This window comes from Pelophylax lessonae (assembly GCF_965119305.1).
Source record: "Pelophylax lessonae genome assembly, chromosome: 8".
Classification (NCBI taxonomy): domain Eukaryota; kingdom Metazoa; phylum Chordata; class Amphibia; order Anura; family Ranidae; genus Pelophylax; species Pelophylax lessonae.
Window position 1 is genome coordinate 80,469,749 of NC_138775.1, and position 9,304 is coordinate 80,479,052.

Consider the following 9,304-nt stretch of genomic DNA (forward strand, 5'->3'; position numbering starts at 1 on the left):
TCCAGGAACCCAGGGAGTTGTGGGAAATAGATTTAGAGGGCCCATGCCTACATTTGAACATGGTGAGTAAATGGGCACCCTGTGCCACCATGTCTAAGCTACAAATTGCTTGTCCTAGCTCACACAAAGCTATAATTTCTGCCCATGTGTTAGTGCCCGTGCTTGGTGATTGGAGAGGGGAAGGAGTCCTCAGTCCTGTGTAAGCTTAAAGTGGATTTCCGCCCCCCCCCCCTACAAGAAATTAAGTGTCAGCAGCTACAAATACTTTTGGATCGTCTCTCGGTTGCTGCTGCCACCATTCGTGGTAAATGAAACCGGCAGTGAAGCCTTTCGGCTTCACAGTCGGTTCTCTATTGCGCTTGCGCGAAGCATGCTGCACTTTCTACCTGGCCCGGTGGTGGAGGAAGGAGGAGGGGGGCCGAACTTCCTCCCCCCTGGAAGGTGCCAAATGAGGCATCAGAGGGTGGGAGGAAGCAGATGAGCGGAGCGTCCACTTTTGGGTGGAACTCCGCTTGTAAAAAACAAAGGGATTCCTATCTTTGCAACTGATAGCTGATGGGAACTTTGGGGAAGCAGAAGTGAAAGGCATATTTAGCTTGCCAGTAGTTAATGTTTTTAGTGGGAATCTAGAAGTCAACCTGAAAAACCTCCCTCCTAAGGCTACACCATTTATGCATTTCCCCCATTCCATAGCTTGATCGTAGAGAATTCTTAAGCCTAGTACACACTATGAGGTATTTGTGGGTTGAACAAAAATCAACTGTCAGCTCTGGTCGGACGTTATTACAGCGATCTCCTCCGCTGAGCTAGTCTTGAGTTCTCAGACACTGGCTGAGAGCGCTAATTGGGAGTCGGTTGGCTGTTGGTTTTTAAGCATGCACATCCAACAGAAGCCGGTCAAACGGCTTCTGTCGGACTGGCTGGCATACACACAGTCAAAATTTCGGCCATTTTTTTTCTTTTTCTGGCTGATGTCTCCCGACATTCTGCCTGTGTGTGTGTGGCTTTAAGGGCCCATTCACACTCTGTCACTCTTGTGTTAACATGCATTGTGTCACGCGTTAACGTCTGTTTCCTTAAAGCACCTATTATTATGGATGGGCTGCCAATTACATAGTACAAAGTTGCATAGTTATAAAGGTTGAATAAAGTCACCAGTGCATCCAGTTCAAGCTGTGGTATGTGTGTGAGTTTATGTCAATATTAAATCCCATATCCCTGTATGTTGCAATCATTAAGCTAAAAGGTTTTTTGAAACTAGCGACACTCCCTGCTGATACCACTGCTTGTGCGATGCACAACCTAATGCACAAGAACGAACAAAAAAATGGACATGCAGCATTTTTTGCCATGCAGCTCAACAAAACAATTCACGTGTGTCAGAGCCATGTTGCCTTAGTGTACTGGTGTGCCATTCAACAGGAATAGTACCGCAATGTGCAAAAGTACATACTACAACATTTTTACCATGACTGCTTAAACTTTGCCTAATATTCTTCATTATGTAGCCACATTCAGTGTGTATTTGCCACATTTCTATGCCCTAAGCCACATGTGTCAAACACAAGGCTCGCGGGCCAAATCCAGCCCTTCAGGCCATTTCATGTGGCCTTCGCACCTCTTCTGCAGCTGCGGTACCCCGCTTATGCAGCCGTGGAGAGGCTCATCTCTTGCCCTCCCGTCTCAACAGTCAGCAGCAGAAAGGAGGACAAAGCTTGTCCTACAGATCCTGTACTTCTCAGCACTCCTTTGTCTCTGCTTCCCCTGGTCTCAGCATTAAGCAGACTCCAGCTCTCCTTTTGTCCTTCTACAGACTTTACACTTTCTGCTTCCTAGATCTTCCTCCAGCTTCTTCCCAGCAGCAGTACAAGGAAAGGGGGGTGCATTGTGATGTACGGGAGGGTCGGACTCTTGACTTCTGATGGTGGGGGGCTCTTGATATCTGATGTAGGGGGTGGGTGGGGGATGCTCTTGACATCTAGTTTTACAGATACACACGGCCCCTTGAGGGCAACCATAAATGCAAATGCGACCTGTGAGGTAATTGAGTTTGACACCCCTGCCCTAAGCTATCACTCTTTTTGAACTCCTAAAGGTTTTAGGTTTCTATTATTGGACCTGAAATTGGGCTGTGTGGTCCCTCCAGTTCATTCTCCAAGTAGAAGCAGAACTATATACCGTAATGCACTTCCTGAAAACAATCTTTGTTTTACAAACAAAGATTTTATTGTTGACAAATAATTCACAGAGCACTATAGGTAAGCGGGAAAGAACAGCAGCGGTTGCCTGCCTTGGCTGACAAATGTAAGACTCCTGATAGGAAATTAGTTACTGCACAAAATTCGGAAATTCTTAGCACACATAAACACAACAAAAGTTCCAAAATTCCTATTTTATAAAGGGTAAAGCAGTATAGATCTAAATAAACATGTATACATGCATAGATGTGAATAGGTCCTCAGGGCTAGGCTAAAAGGTCACAGCTAAGGTGAGGGTAAAGTGGTAGGTTAAGACTTATGCTTCAGGATTGGGCTAAGGATTAAGGCTGAGTACACACAGATAAGCAGGAACCAGCCGAATTTAGACCGGATTCTGTCAAATGGCTCTGCTGGAAAACCAGCATTCAATCAGCTGCTGCAGCCAATGAATGCAGCCTTGATCAGTGTATTCTGGCAGGGGAGGAGTCCCAGCTGTCAGAATAAACAGCACAGCAAAGGAGATTCCTTCATCCACATCACTTGTGTGGAATCTGTGAGGTTTGTTATGTTCAGCCCCCTTGTTGAATGAAAAGAACTCACAGTGTATACCCAGATTAAGTGTTAGGGGAGGTTTAAAGAAGACATAAAGTGGCATAAACTACTCCAGCTCCGGAAGGTTTTACCCCTATAATGACCAGGCCATTTTTTGCGATACGGTACTACAGGGCCGCTGATAGGGGGGGACCACCAGCCCTCTTGTAGGGGGCCCGAGCACACAGGGGGGCCCACACAGAGAGGGGGATTAGTGATGGACAACAAATACAGAAATCTTCCTCCAGCACCTGAATCTGATCCGTCCCTCTCCCTGCTATCAGCTTTTATCTGTTGAGAAAGAGACAGTTGTCCCTCACTAATCCCCCTCCCTTGTTTGGGCCCCCCTCCCAGCACTTATCTCTGCTCAGGAGTTTATTTGTAAATTGTAACTTTGTTTCTCTCTCTCTGTCTCTCTGATCACTGAGCTCCAACTGCACAGCCTGTATATTTTTCTCATCTCATCTTCTTTTTTATTTAACATAGTTTTTTTTTTAGATTTAGCAGGAATTATGCGAGTTATTTTATATTTGTGTCTGCTAATAGTGATTTTGTTGTAATTTTAGCTAAATATATCTTTAATATTTTCTTGGGAGGGCCCTGCCAGGTAGTCTGTATGGGACGCGGCGATTTTTAACAGCAGCCCTGCAGGTCTAAGCTACTTTAACTGACAATTGCACGTCGTACCCAAATAAAACTGATATCTTTTTTTTCCCCCCAAACAGAGCTTTCTTTTGGTGGTATTTGATCACCTGTGAAGTTTTTATTTTTTCCGCTATAAACAAAAAAAGAACCACAATTTTGAAAAAAACAAAAAAACAATATTTTTTATTTTCTGCTATAAAACATATCCAATAAAAAAAATTTAAAAATCGAATTTTATCATCAATTTAGGCTTATATGAATTCTGCCACATATTTCTGTTAAAAAAAAAAAAAAAATCCTAAGACAGGGAAGGGGTTAACACCAGGGGTAATCAAAGGAGTGCTTTCTAACTGTGGGATAGTGGGTGCACTAGAGAAAATGAGAGATCTGTGTTTCAGCTTAGCTGAAAAACAAGATCTCTCTTTTCCTCCCTGACAGAATAGCGGTCTGCCTTGTTTACATAGGCAGACCATTGTTCTGTCATTCTGACAAACAATCACAGCAGGAGCGCCGCTCCGGCGGTGCCACATCTTATACACAAAATCACGTACATGTACATGATTTTGTGCAGTGGGGCCGCAGTATATATGCAGCAGGTATTAAACCCAAAAGCAATCATTTATTATATTGCTGCTTACCAATTCTTAGATGTAATGACTGCATTCGGTTTCTTTTTTAGACTTTCTTTCTTTTATTTTCACCCGGTGATCCAGGTAGCAAGTTTGTTGTTGTTTATCAGAACAAGCTGTACTGCAGATGTAGCAGTTAGTGGGTTGGCACAAACCATTTGCCACTGACAGGGGTGCTCTCAATGATCAGATATTTTTATTTATTTATGTAAAACCTTTAACTCAAAAGAAAAGAAATTATTTTACTATAACTGCTTATAAAGTGTTACTTAAAGAGAAACTACAGTCTGCTCACATAATTTGTAATAAAAAACATATTTGCCATTCTGAAGCTTCCCTCCAACCACTTTGCATATTATTTTATATGTACTGTGATTCTGTATTTGCCAAAGTATATAAGTTACATATACAGTGCCTTGCGAAAGTATTCGGCCCCCTTGAACTTTGCGACCTTTTGCCACATTTTAGGCTTCAAACATAAAGATATAAAACTGTAATTTTTTTTGAAGAATCAACAACAAGTGGGACACAATCATGAAGTGGAACGTAATTTATTTGATATTTCAAACTTTTTTAACAAATAAAAAACTGAAAAATTGGGCGTGCAAAATTATTCAGCCCCTTTACTTTCAGTGCAGCAAACTCTCTCCAGAAGTTCAGTGAGGATCTCTGAATGATCCAATGTTGACCTAAATGACTAATGATGATAAATAGAATCCACCTGTGTGTAATCAAGTCTCCGTATAAATGCACCTGCACTGCGATAGTCTCAGAGGTCCGTTTAAAGCGCAGGGAGAATCATGAAGAACAAGGAACACACCAGGCAGGTCCGAGATACTGTTGTGGAGAAGTTTAAAGCCGGATTTGGATACAAAAAGATTTCCCAAGCTTTAAACATCCGAAGGAGCACTGTGCAAGCGATAATATTGAAATGGAAGGAGTATCAGACCACTGCAAATGTACGAAGACCTGGCCGTCCCTCTAAACTTTCAGCTCATACAAGGAGAAGACTGATCAGAGATGCAGCCAAAAGGCCCATGATCACTCTGGATGAACTGCAGAGATCTACAGCTGAGGTGGGAGACTCTGTCCATAGGACAACAATCAGTCGTATACTGCACAAATCTGGCCTTTATGGAAGAGTGGCAAGAAGACAGCCATTTCTTAAACATATCCATAAAAAGTGTTGTTTACAGTTTGCCACAAGCCACCTGGGAGACAAACCAAACATGTGGAAGAAGGTGTTCTGGTCAGATGAAACCAAAATCGAACTTTTTGGCAACAATGCCAAACGTTATGTTTGGCGTAAAAGCAACACAGCTCATCACCCTGAACACACCATCCCCACTGTCAAACATGGTGGTGGCAGCATCATGGTTTGGGTCTGATTTTCTTCAGCAGGGACAGGAAAGATGGTAAAATTGATGGGAAGATGGATGGAGCCAAATACAGGACCATTCTGGAAGAAAACCTGATGGAGTCTGCATAAGACCTGAGACTGGGACAGAGATTTGTCTTCCAACAAGACAATGATACAAAACATAAAGCAAAATCTACAATGGAATGGTTCACAAATAAACATATCCAGGGGTTAGAATGGCCAAGTCAAAGTCCAGACCTGAATCCAATCGAGAATCTGTGGAAAGAACTGAAAACTGCCTTTCACAAACACTCTCCATCCAACCTCACTGAGCTCAAGCTTTTTTGCAAGGAGGAATGGGCAAAAATTTCAATCTCTCAATGTGCAAAACTGATAGAGACATACCCCAAGCGACTTACAGCTGTAATCGCAGCAAAAGGTGGCGCTACAAAGTATTAACTTAAGGGGGCTGAATAATTTTGCACGCCCAATTTTTCAGTTTTTTATTTGTTAAAAAAGTTTGAAATATCCAATAAATTTCGTTCCACTTCATGATTGTGTCCCACTTGTTGTTGATTCTTCACAAAAAATTTAAGTTTTATATCTTTATGTTTGAAGCCTGAAATGTGGCAAAAGGTTGCAAAGTTCAAGGGGGCCGAATACTTTCGCAAGGCACTGTATATATTATACACACAGTATCTCACAAAAGTTAGTACCCCGCTCACATTTTTGTTAATATTTTATTATATCTTTTCATGTGACAATACTGAATAAATGACACTTTGCTACAATGTAAAGTAGTGAGTGTACAGTTTGTATAACAGTGTAAATTTGCTGTCCCCTCAAAATAACTCAACACACAGCCATTAATGTCTAAACCGCTGGCAACAAAAATGAGTACACCCCTAAATGAAAATGTCCAAATTGGCCCCAATTAGCAATTTTTCCTCCCCGGTGTCACATGACCGTTAGTGTTACAAGGTCTCAGGTGTGAGTGGGGAGCAGGTGTGTTAAATTTGGTGTTATCGCTCTCACTCTCTCATACTGGTTACTGGAAGTTCAACATGGCACCTCATGGCAATGAACTCTCTGAGGATCTGAAAAAATGAATTACTGCTCTACATAAAGATGGCCTAGGCTATAAGAAGATTGCCAAGACCCTGAAACTGAGCTTCAGCACAGACCATGCAGTGGTTTACCTGGACAGGTTCCACTCAGTACAGGCCTCGCCATGGTCGACCAAAGAAGTTGAGTGCACTTGCTCAGTGTCATATGCAGAGGTTGTCCTTGGGAAATAGACGTATGAGTGCTTCCAGCATTGCTGCAGAGGTTGAAGAAGTGGGGGGGCGGTCAGCCTGTCAGTGCTCAGACCATACGCCGCACACTGCATCAAATTGGTCTGCATGGCTGTCATCCCAGAAGGAAGCCTCTTCTAAAGATGATGCACAAGAAAGCCCGCAAACAGTTCACTGCAGACAAGCAGACTAAGGACATGGATTACTGGAACCATGTCCTGTGGTCTGATGAGACCAAGATAAACTTATTGGGTTCAGATGGTGTCAAGCGTGTGTGGTGGCAACCAGGTGAGGAGTACAAAGACAAGTGTGTCTTGCCTACAGTCAAGCATGGTGGTGGGTTTGTCATGGTCTGGGGCTGCATGAGTGCTGCCGGCACTGGGGAGCTACAGTTCATTGAGGGAACCATGAATGCCAACATGTACTGTGACATACTGAAGCAGAGTATGATCCCCTTCCTTCTGGGACTGGGTCGCAGGGCAGTATTCCAACATGAAAACGACCCCAAACACACCTCCAAGACGACCACTGCCTTGCTAAAGAAGCTGAGGGTAAAGGTGGTGGATTGGCCAAGCATGTCTCCAGACCTTAACACTATTGAGCATCTGTGGGGCATCCTCAAATGGAAGGTGGAGGAGCACAAGGTCTCTAACATCCACCAGCTCCACAATGTCGTCATGGAGGAGTGGAAGAGGACTCCAGTGGCAACCTGTGAGGCTTTGGTGAACTCCATGCTCAAGAGGGTTAAGGCAGTGCTGGTAAATATTGGTGGCCTCACAAAATGTTGACACTTTGGGCCCAATTTTGAATTTTCACTTATGGGGTGTACTCACTTTTGTTGCAATCAGCTTAGACCAGGGATCCTCAAACTACGGCCCTCCAGCTGTTCTGGAACCACACATCCCATGAGGCATTGGAAAACTCTGACATGCACAGACATGACTAGGCATGATGGGAATTGTAGTTTCTGAACAACTGGAGGGCCATAGTTTGAAGACCCCTGGCTTAGACATTAATGGCTGTGTGTTGAGTTATTTTGAGGGGACAGCAAATTTACACTATTATACAAGCTGTACACTCACTACTTTACATTGTAGCAAAGTGTCATTTCTTCAGTGTTGTTAAATGAAAAGATATAATAAATAATTTAAGGGGTGTACTCACTTTTGTGAGATACTGTATATACATAAATATATATATATATATATGTATATATATAAACATGTATATATCTATATATATATATAGATATATATATATATATATATATAAACACAGTATCTCACAAAAGTGAGTACACCCCTCACATTTTTGTAAATATTTTAGTAAAACATTTCATGTGACAACACTGAGGAAATAACACTTTGCTACAATGTAAAGTAGTGAGTGTACAGCTTGTATAGCAGTGTCAATTTGCTGTCCCCTCAAAATAACTCAACACACAGCCACTAATGTCTAAACAGCTGGAAACAAAAGTGAGTACACCCCTAAGTGAAAATGTCCAATATGGGCCCAAAGTGTCAATATTTTGTGTGGCTACCATTATTTTCCAGCATTGCCTTAACCCTCTTGGGCATGGAGCTCACCAGAGCTTCACAGGTTGCCACTGGAGTCCTCTTCCACTCCTCCATGACGACATCACGTAGCTGGTGGATGTTAGGGACCTTGCACTCCTCCACCTTCCATTTGGGGCTGCCCCACAATTGCTCAGTAAGATTTAGGTTGTGATCAGGCTAGTCCACTTGCTGAAATGTTATTTTAGCAAATCAAAATGGTAGTTAGTAGTTTGTATGGCTCCCACGTGCTTGTATGCATGCCTGGCAACGTTGGGGCATGCTTCTTTTGAGACGACAGATGGTGTCCTGGGGTATTTCCTCCCAGATCTGAACCAGGGCATCACTGAGCTCTTGAACAGACTGAGGTGCAACCTGGCGGCATCGGATGGACCTAAACACAATGTCCCAGAGGTGTTCTATTGGATTTAGGTCAGATGAGCGTGGGGGCTATTCAATGGTATCAATTCCTTCATCCTCCAGGAACTGGCTGCATACTCTTGCCGCATGAGGCTGGGCATTGTAGTACACCAGGAGGAACCCAGGACCCACTGCACCAGCGTAGGGTCTGACAATGTGTCCAAGAATTTCATACAAATACCTAATGTCAGTCAGGGTATCATTGTTTAGCCTGTAGAGGTCTGTGCGTCCCTCCATGGATATGCCTTCCCAGACCATCACTGACCCACCACCAAACCGGTCATGCTGAATAATGTTACAGGCATAATATTCTCAATAGCTTCTCCAGACCCTTTCATATCTGTCACATGTGCTCAGGGTGAGCTCCACAGTGCCGGGCAGTAAGCAGAGCTGGGACAAGATCATCTAGAGCCCAGGGCCAACATGCCAAACTGTGCCCCCCCCCCCCTTCAAGATGTATTAGCGTTGTGTCAGCAAAAATCTCCCTAATTTGCATGCTCACCCCCTAAGCATAAATTCCCCCTCCTGCCAGTACAAATCCACCCCCCTGCTGAAATCCCTGATTTCAGCACAAATCTTTGCCCCCCCAACCCCAAAAATTCCCCCCAAGCTC